The following is a 10,379-nucleotide window of genomic DNA, read 5'->3' as shown; positions in this document are numbered from 1 at the left end:
GGGGGTGGCATTTGCATTTGCAGAGGGGGCCTTGGTCGTGTGTTTTGGGGGGAGTGTCCCCCTTGGTAGAAATCGTATTCGGGGGTTGAGGTTCTAAGAATTTCAGTCACCGATTTCTACTGTCCCCCTCGGTAGAAATCGGTAAGGTGGGGGAGCACAGGAACCAAAGTGGCCTGGCCAGGCCCCCTCGGGTCCGCTTGTGGTGCCGACACTGAATCAGTGTCATCATGCTGTTTTTTATTTATTTATTTTACTGCAGCCTCAGAGTTATTAGTCACATGGCATGTATGACTGGTCAAAAACCCTGATGGCACCACCGAGTGCCCATAAGTGAAAATGGATGTTTTCAAATCAAATACTTTAGGCGGGTCCTACACCCACCCACAATTACTATTGAGGTGATTGGGAATTTTAATAGGCAGTTTTACCTAGGTATTATAGACCACTTTGGTGGGAAAAAGTTGTATGTGCATCAAAAAGTTCTCATGCAAACCCAACCGTTTAGGTCTGGATATTTTCCAGGGAATCTTTTAATTACAGTGAATTGAACTATGCTGGGTGGGCAAGATAAATAACAAGCAGCACAGGCACTATATGAAACAATTAACCTAATCTATATATTTAATTAAAATAACACATCTGGGAATGATTGTTGGTAATAGACAAGTACCTCACAAATCGAAGTGTCTAACACAATCACTTCCAAAAGCCTGCTCATAAAGAATTCTAGTAGACAAATGTGACACTCTTGTGGGCCTGATTTAAACACATTACTTCACTAGGTGAAAGCACTTTTATTTAGAGCATTCACATGCATGCCCTTTCTCACGAGTATTTATGAGTTTGGATGCACACTGCACTAAAACGTTCTCATGATTTAATACAAAAGTAAAACTCAAATTAGCTTTATCCCTGCTCTTATTTATATTAGACTGTTAATGTAAAAGAAGTTACTAAAGCAACTAAGCATTTTTATAAACAAGTGAAAGCACTTTTATTTAGAGCATTCACATGCATGCCCTTTCTCACGAGTATTTATGAGTTTGGATGCACACTGCACTAAAACGTTCTCATGATTTAATACAAAAGTAAAACTCAAATTAGCTTTATCCCTGCTCTTATTTATATTAGACTGTTAATGTAAAGGAAGTTACTAAAGCAACTAAGCATTTTTATAAACAGTTGTGCATGAGATAGCTCTGGACTTTTTCAATATAGCACTGAGACTGGTATTTAAAAATAATAATAATAAAATAAGTAAGTAAATTAATGAATTAGTTTTAATTAATTAATGAATTACCTAACTATGTGTACCAATGTTACCTCAATTTTTAGTTCTTGCTGAAACCTATTTCTGGTCAGCCATCTGAGTAGAAACAGATTTCACTACTGAGACCTTATTTACCAAGGAATTATAAATATTAATAACCATCTAATGCAGAACAGTTAATTTATTTATTAGAAATCTTTGTTATATTTTGGTAGACCCTTTGAGAGTGTTTCAATTTACAGAGTGCCTTCTAATAATTTCTCATCATTTGTGTTGTTTTAAATATTATGCTATTATGCTAAATATAAAAAAGTATATACTAAAAGCCTACATTTCCATCTTGAAAATCAGTAGACATGTGGATAAACTCTAGCTTAAAAGCTGGCTGTTCAATTCTTTCTGATCTGCATAGGAGCAACTGAAAAAGTACATTGAAACATGCACACAATTCACAAGAAACATTGCTGTGAACCCCATAGGGGTCTTTGTATTGCTTGTAAATGTTCAAGCAGTCACAGAACCTGCTTACAATAAAATTACATTAACAGCAACAGCAGGCACACAATGACTTGGTTTGTGAGGCGTACAGGAAGGACACTTGTGTCGTGTTCCTGCGAGCCCCTTGTGTCTGCAGAGATGCCCACAGTGGAGCGTGTAAATGATTCCCCATGCAGCCCCTCCACTTTGACGGCAGTACGTTCGGAGGCCCAAGGTGAGTTGGGCTCCTTACCGCTAAGTGTCTGAGGGCAGACAAGCCCCTCAAACTATTATTGTAAGGACTGGCTCTGGCTGCAGTTTCTCAGAGAGCCGATGTCCACCGAATGAAAGAGCAATTTGTGCCATCTGTGCAGAACTGGACATGTGTTTTCCATTCTCCAAGCCTGTTGAGCCAGTCAGAGACCACATTAACATAAAAGAGAAGGTACGTCTGTTCTCCTATTTAGCCCCAAGCCTCTCAGGTTGATGGGAGCAGGCAGGCTCCTAAATTATGTAATTTATTATTATTTAAATCTTGTTTACTTTCTGTAGAGTGCATCAGAATGAGGCCGTGCGCAGCAGCTCCTGGGTGTCTGGAAATCGCACAGAGGGTCTCGTTAACCTCAGGTTTGGAAGATTCCCTCCCCCGTTTTCTTAAACACACTCCCACAGAAGCTTACCACAGTTTGGCGACCTAATGGTCCAGTTCCTGACATAGCCATCCATGTACGGGTATACCGCAGGAAGTAGGTGAAATAGTTCTGGGCACACACTGCAGGGGCCCTGCAATGTGTAAAACTAAAACCTAGTTAGGCACGATCAATTTTATCCTTGTTCTCGCTGCAGACCTGGCTTAACTCTTTCCCGCATGTTCCCAGTGCGTGATATTGAAGCAAAAGCAAATTTGCTTTGGCTAAAGCTCAAGTTGTGAATTAATGGATGTTGCAGAAGTTTATTAGTGAACATGTACGGGAACATTTACATTGTGTCTTCCAGCGTATTCCAGGATAATGGGAAAACATTAGTTTCGCTCAGAGCCAAGTTAGTTTTATTCATAGTTTACAGGAATAATTTGCTCTGAAATAAAAACCCTGCCATTATTTATTCAGGTTTATGTCATTTTAGGCTCGTATCCTGTTATTTTTCTTTTGTTTGAATACAAAATAAGACATTTTTATACAAATTTTTACGGATCAACAACAACAGTTCATAGTGACCACAGCTGTCAATCTGGAAGGACAAGTAGTCTATTTGATGTGCACCACTATATTCCAAGTTTTCTAAAGCCACTGTATGACGTTGATTCAAATTGTCAGTTTGTAATTTTGAACAGTTTGAATATGCAAATATATATTAGATGTTAAATGTGCTTTTTCTTCCTTTTTAGAGCTTGACAGATGTGGTCACTATTGTGAGGAAGACAATTGGGTAAAACTTTTTACAGTGTTCCTGTTACATGTTACAACAGTAAATTATGCATAATTACAACTAAACCTAATCATAACACTATAATATGTATTATATACTATACTATAATATTAGCAAAAATAAAACCTATGCTAACTGAAAGAAAACATAGCATAACGAGAAATTTATAAGCAATGTTTTGTAGTCCAAGTATTTTTGACTAGGAACACCACAAGTTTAACAAGGTGGGGAAAAAATCCCCCCAAAAAGTACAAAAATTATATATATATATATATATATTGTCAAGTCATTACCCTGCGTGAGCAAAGTCAGTAAGTTTTAGTCCAAAGTGATAACATTAACTAGAATTTTCGGGGAAAATAAAAGAATTTCTGCATCAAAATGACCAGAAAAATGTGTAATTACACTGTAACAAGGACACCTTAAAGTAATGTGTAACCAATAAATGCATTTCACTGAAAAAAAAAATAACTGCTTGATTTGGAGCAACATGATGGTAAGTATTCGTTTATTTGTATGTATTTATTGAATACTTGTTCCTTTTAGAAGTTACATACAATAGGATCTTTTCGCAAACAGTAAAATTTGTTTGTTGACTTTTGGAAGACTATTCGGTGCAAAACTTGGCATTATTTCACCAATGCTGAGTTTTACGTACATTTTCTTTAAAACTGCTCTCACTGAGGTGTGTGTGAGGCTGCCAGTAAGAAGAAGAACTTGAATGAGAGCAGGATCCTCACTGTGCCAGTCAGTGCCCTCTCCTGGACAACCTGTGGCAAACGGGCAGGAGCGAGTCAGAACCCGAATAGAGACCCAGCTGCTTTAGTGTAACCATCACTAACATGGACTGAAGGTAGCAAATGAAGTCACTTCTCTGAATGTTTTCGTTCTTTGTCAGTATCCGTACCAACTTCCGTGCTTCTTCTCAAATGAAAACCGCACTTCAAATGAAGCCTGAGAAGGCAGAAATGCTGCATTTTTTTAAGACATTAAAACAAGACAACAACAAAATGCACAATATTTATTCAAAATGCACTCAAACCTTGCAAGTCAGACTACTGTAGGAAATAGTCGATATACCACTTAGACTTGACAGAGGCAAAAAGAGCAGTTTGCATAATGTGAAAGATGAACCATGGTCAGAAGTCATTATCATATGCGGCGGTGAATTTCACCTTCACGGCTCCACAGAGGAAGTTGCTGTTCAATCAGATCACCTCTCTTGCGGAAGCACTTACGCTGTGTGCCTGCCAGCTAACAAGACAGTAGGACTAAATGAGCCTTTTGTCAGAGAGTAATGAATAGAATTTTGTGCAGTTTGATTAAATCATAATGTGTTTCGTAATGAATCTTCTCCCCATTCCATTATTCTGTGTGTTATCAGTGCTAAATATAGCTGTGTAATAGATTCATTTTTTTCCCTAGCTGCTTTACTCTGAGGTGATTCTTTTATGCATATGTCAGGTATATTTAACCACACTGAGAATCATCCAAATGCAGCTATGAAGGTCTACACAATGATTCATAGCAGAACCGTCTGAGAAATGTCAGCCGCATTGAAACATTTTCACACATGGAGTAAAAGTCCAAACAGAGGGAAATATAATATGTTATCCTGTGGTAAAATGGTTCTGTTTTACAGTCTCCCTAAAAAAATAGTTTTAACAGCTTCACATATCAGCCTTGTATATTTCGTTTTCATCTTCCTTCTCTTTATTCATCTGGGAATTTGGCCAGAACTGTTTACATTTTCCATCAAATGTTAAAATGCTCTGTGATTCAATATCTGGTCAGCTAACATTTACCACCATAATGTATGTTTTAAATAAAATTTTATTAAAATTTTTATGAATTAACTGCAGAATGATGCTGTTTAACATCAAGGAATTTAAAACAAAACATTAACCCCAAGTCACTGACATTTTTATTTTATTTTAAGTTTTTGAAAAAAAAACTCTTGCATTAAAGGATGCATTAAATTGGTCAAATGTGACAGTAAAGACATTTATAATGCTACAAAAGATTCATATTTCAAATAAATGCTGTTCTTTTTAACTTAATTTTTATCAAGGAATCCTGAAAAAAAATGTATCACAGTTTCCACGAAAAAAAAAAAAAAGAAACAAAACAGTTTTCAACATTGATAATAATAATAAATGTTTCTTGAGCAGCAAGTCAGCATATTAGAATAATTTCTGAAGGATCATGTGACACTGAAGACTGGAGTATTGATGCTGAAAATAAAGCTTTGCATCACAGAAATAAATTACATTTTAAAACATACATAAAAATGTAAATTATATTTCACAATGTTACTATTTTACAAATAAGCATAAGTGCAGCATAAGAGACTTCTTTCAAAAACACTAAAAATGTTTTTTTTTCTAATTTAATTTTAGTTACTTAATTTTTCAACGAAATATTTAAAAGTACTTAAACGCTCTTTTAATAAAATATTAAAAATACATAATGAAAAAAGAAAAATACAAATATATAAAATAAATGCTTTTTTACTATTTTGTATTTATGCTTCAACTTAATATTTCAGTATTCACTTGTAATTTGTTGGTAATCCTGTAGACTTCTATTATTTGAATTGGATAAAAGTGTCTGCGAAGTAAATAAATGTAAATAACAAATAAGTGTTTAATTTTCCCAAAAGAGGGGGGAAACATTTAGATTGGATATTGCAATTCATTTGTGGAACTTTTGAAGTTTTTGATGTTTAGAATTACATTTTCACACTTTCTAAGCCAGAGCCTCATCATTAGTAGTTTGTTATCAGCGCTGCAGTGCTTGAGAAGTGACTGTCCTCTGGCCCTGATGTGGAGGCCCACTTTCCACTGATACCGTCAGGACGTTTGTAGTTTTCTCACGTCCCTCACTTCCACATTCCAAGAGGCTCTCTGGAGACTCTGATCTCCATCCCTCCCCTCTCAACCCCCACCTTCCAGCCCGCACCTGCTGTTTCCCCGGCAACAGAGCAGGTGCTCCCTTGGTGTGGCCGGGTCGTCTCCCTTGACAGCCGGCCCTCCCAATCCGCAACGGCCTCAAAAACAACAACAGATCGGCCACACAGCCTCTGCACATCAGCAGAGCCAACCCAGTGTCAGAGCGGTTAAACAACTGGACAAAGTGAAAACCAATGTCACCTACATACATGTGCACAGCAGGACACTTTTTATCTATCAATTAATTATTCATTAACTTGGCAGAAGGGTTCTCAAGGATGTTATTTAGGTGGTATTTCATGCACAACCTTCATGTATGCTCAAAACCATGATGCATATTGTGAGAGCAGACTTTACGTTTTTAAGGAGAAAGTGTTTGGTTTTGGACTGCAGGTGGACCTTCTTCTCTATGTTTGTCCTTGTTTTTCTGAAATATTGTCCTGCCCTAACCTTGATCACAGACACAGAGATAAATCTCAAGGAGACCCGCTGTTAGTTCAGGAGGGTCACTGGTGGCCTGTGGAGGTGTAATGAGCAACAATAGGAATTTAACAAACAAAAGTTTAGTATGGAGATTACAAATATATAGTTGCACCTGCTTGTATTAGCAAGTTTTATAGGATTTATTGACCACTTTCAGATCCAGTGATGTAAATAGCTAATGGATACAAAAAATAATTGTTTCTATATAACAAAGTATATGTAAAAATGCTCAGCTTCAGTCGTAAAACTTAGTCTTTATGCTTTAGGCCCTTTAAATCATTGAGCTTAACTTATGTTTTCCTACATCCAGAGAAAAGAATAATAGGTCTGGATTATTAAGACATTAATTAACAGTTAGAGCCAGCATGATTACTTTGACGCTGTTACAAAATGATATGCAGTTATCATAGGTGTGATCTCAATGTAATAGTTGTTCCAAAAGGTAGTCAGAATAACTAGCTTCTCTGGAAATTAATGAAACACAACTGTGTTTTCAGAAGTCAAACTTTTTTAATGTCAAAAAGATTCTAAAAAATGTGTTACTCATGATGTAAGATGGTTAAAAAAACAGTGAGATGTAGTCTTCACACTCTCATGGCAATTCGTAAATATTGAATGTTTGAATTGGTGCCTAATTTATAAGAATCCATACATTCTTATTTGTACATTTTTGTATGTTCTGCTTATGCTCCACTGGCAGTTTAGGTTTAGAGGTGGACCTTAATGCTTATTTTTTCCAAAAAAAAAAACACATTGTACGAATTCATAGAACTGATCACAAGAACACATCCTGTGAGAACGATCCAATGTCATATAATTCACTGCGAAAAGTTCAGTGAAAAAAAAAAAAAAAATTATATATATATATATATATATATATATATATATATATATATATATATATATATATATATATATATATATATATATATATATATATATATATATATATATATATATATATATATATATATATATATATATATATATATATATATATATATATATATATATATATATATATATATATATATATATATATATATATATATATATATATATATATATATATATATATATATATATATATATATATATATATATATATATATATATATATATATATATATATATATATATATATATATATATATATATATATATATATATATATATATATATATATATATATATATATATATATATATATATATATATATATATATATATATATATATATATATATATATATATATATATATATATATATATATATATATATATATATATATATATATATATATATATATATATATATATATATATATATATATATATATATATATATATATATATATATATATATATATATATATATATATATATATATATATATATATATATATATATATATATATATATATATATATATATATATATATATATATATATATATATATATATATATATATATATATATATATATATATATATATATATATATATATATATATATATATATATATATATATATATATATATATATATATATATATATATATATATATATATATATATATATATATATATATATATATATATATATATATATATATATATATATATATATATATATATATATATATATATATATATATATATATATATATATATATATATATATATATATATATATATATATATATATATATATATATATATATATATATATATATATATATATATATATATATATATATATATATATATATATATATATATATATATATATATATATATATATATATATATATATATATATATATATATATATATATATATATATATATATATATATATATATATATATATATATATATATATATATATATATATATATATATATATATATATATATATATATATATATATATATATATATATATATATATATATATATATATATATATATATATATATATATATATATATATATATATATATATATATATATATATATATATATATATATATATATATATATATATATATATATATATATATATATATATATATATATATATATATATATATATATATATATATATATATATATATATATATATATATATATATATATATATATATATATATATATATATATATATATATATATATATATATATATATATATATATATATATATATATATATATATATATATATATATATATATATATATATATATATATATATATATATATATATATATATATATATATATATATATATTGTCACGGTGCGTGCGGGGAGATGAAGCGAGGACTCAAGTGCAGGCGAAATGGTTGTTTATTTTAATAATAAAAATGAAACAAAAACAAACTCAAACCACCCCGAAGGGGAAAAACAGACAGGCAGGCCTAAAGCTGCACACATGCAGACACAAAACACACACAATGAGAAATGACGGATCAGCACAGGATGACAGACACAAGGAGAATAAATGGGAACCAAACGAGGAGGCTAACGAGGGGGACACAGGTGGATCAACTTAAACTATAACGAGGTAACAAGATGGGAGGGGCAAGACAATAGACAGGAGAGAGCACATGGCGACAGACAAACACAACACAAGCCATGTGCTCCCAGAACACAGTCATCTGGTGGCCCTCCTGGGCACACCCGCTGCAGACTGCGACATATATATAATGAATGAGCAATGTTGGAAATGAGAAATGTTGACTATACTGCAATGTAATAATAAAAAATAAGATAAGCAATAGTTAATCTAATCTAATTATGATATATTATTTTACCCAAAATTTTAAAAAAATGTATTTTATACTTATTACAGTGTCACATTGTTAGCTTAACATTCTAAGCCAAACACATTTGAACTTTTTTGCTTCCTATGTTGTGAAAAAGTGAAAGTGAAGTGACATGTGGCCAAGTATGGAGACCCATACTCGGAATTAGTGCATTTATCCCATCCAAAGTACACAGCAGTGAACACACACACACACACACCGTGAACACACACCCGGAGCAGTGGGCAGCCATTTTTTGCTGCGTGGCAGTTGGGGGTTCGGTGCCTTGCTCAAGGGCCCCTCAGTCATGGTATTGAAGGTGGGAGAGAGCGCTGTACATTCACTCCCCCCACCTACAATCCCTACCGGTTCGAGACTCGAGCCCACAACCTTTGGGTTACGAGTCCGACTCTCTAACCATTAGGCCACGACTTCCCCGTTCAAGTTCCAGCATGTTACTGTAGAAAGTGAATGCTAATGTACAGTACACTGTGTGCAACCTAATCTCATAGGAAAACATAACTATTTTACGAGGTGGCGATTTTAGTATGAATTTGTACAATGTGGATAGTATGAAAACGTATGATTTTTTGAAAAAGTAAACATGAAGGGTCAACCAGCCCACCCTAAAACATAACCATCATCGGGGCGTCAGCAGATCACTCAAACAGTATGAGTGAGATTGTACGTATTCATACGAATTAGCCACCAATACATCAAAATGTATAGTTACGAATTGCCATATTGTGTTGGTATAAGTAGTAGATTCAGCCCCACTTTATATTAAGTGGCCTTAACTACTATGTACTTACATCAAAAATTAAGTACAATGTACTTATTGTGTTCATATTGTATTGCAAAACACTTTTGCTGCTATCTAGGTGGGATACGGGTATGGTTAGGGACAGGTTTGTTGGTATGGGTAGGTTTAAGGGTGGGTTAAGGTGTAAGGAATGGGTCAAC

The sequence above is a fragment of the Sinocyclocheilus rhinocerous genome, unplaced genomic scaffold (assembly GCF_001515625.1).
Source record: "Sinocyclocheilus rhinocerous isolate Xijiao unplaced genomic scaffold, SAMN03320098_v1.1 scaffold2021, whole genome shotgun sequence".
Classification (NCBI taxonomy): Eukaryota; Metazoa; Chordata; class Actinopteri; order Cypriniformes; family Cyprinidae; genus Sinocyclocheilus; species Sinocyclocheilus rhinocerous.
This window is presented reverse-complemented; position numbering follows the sequence as displayed.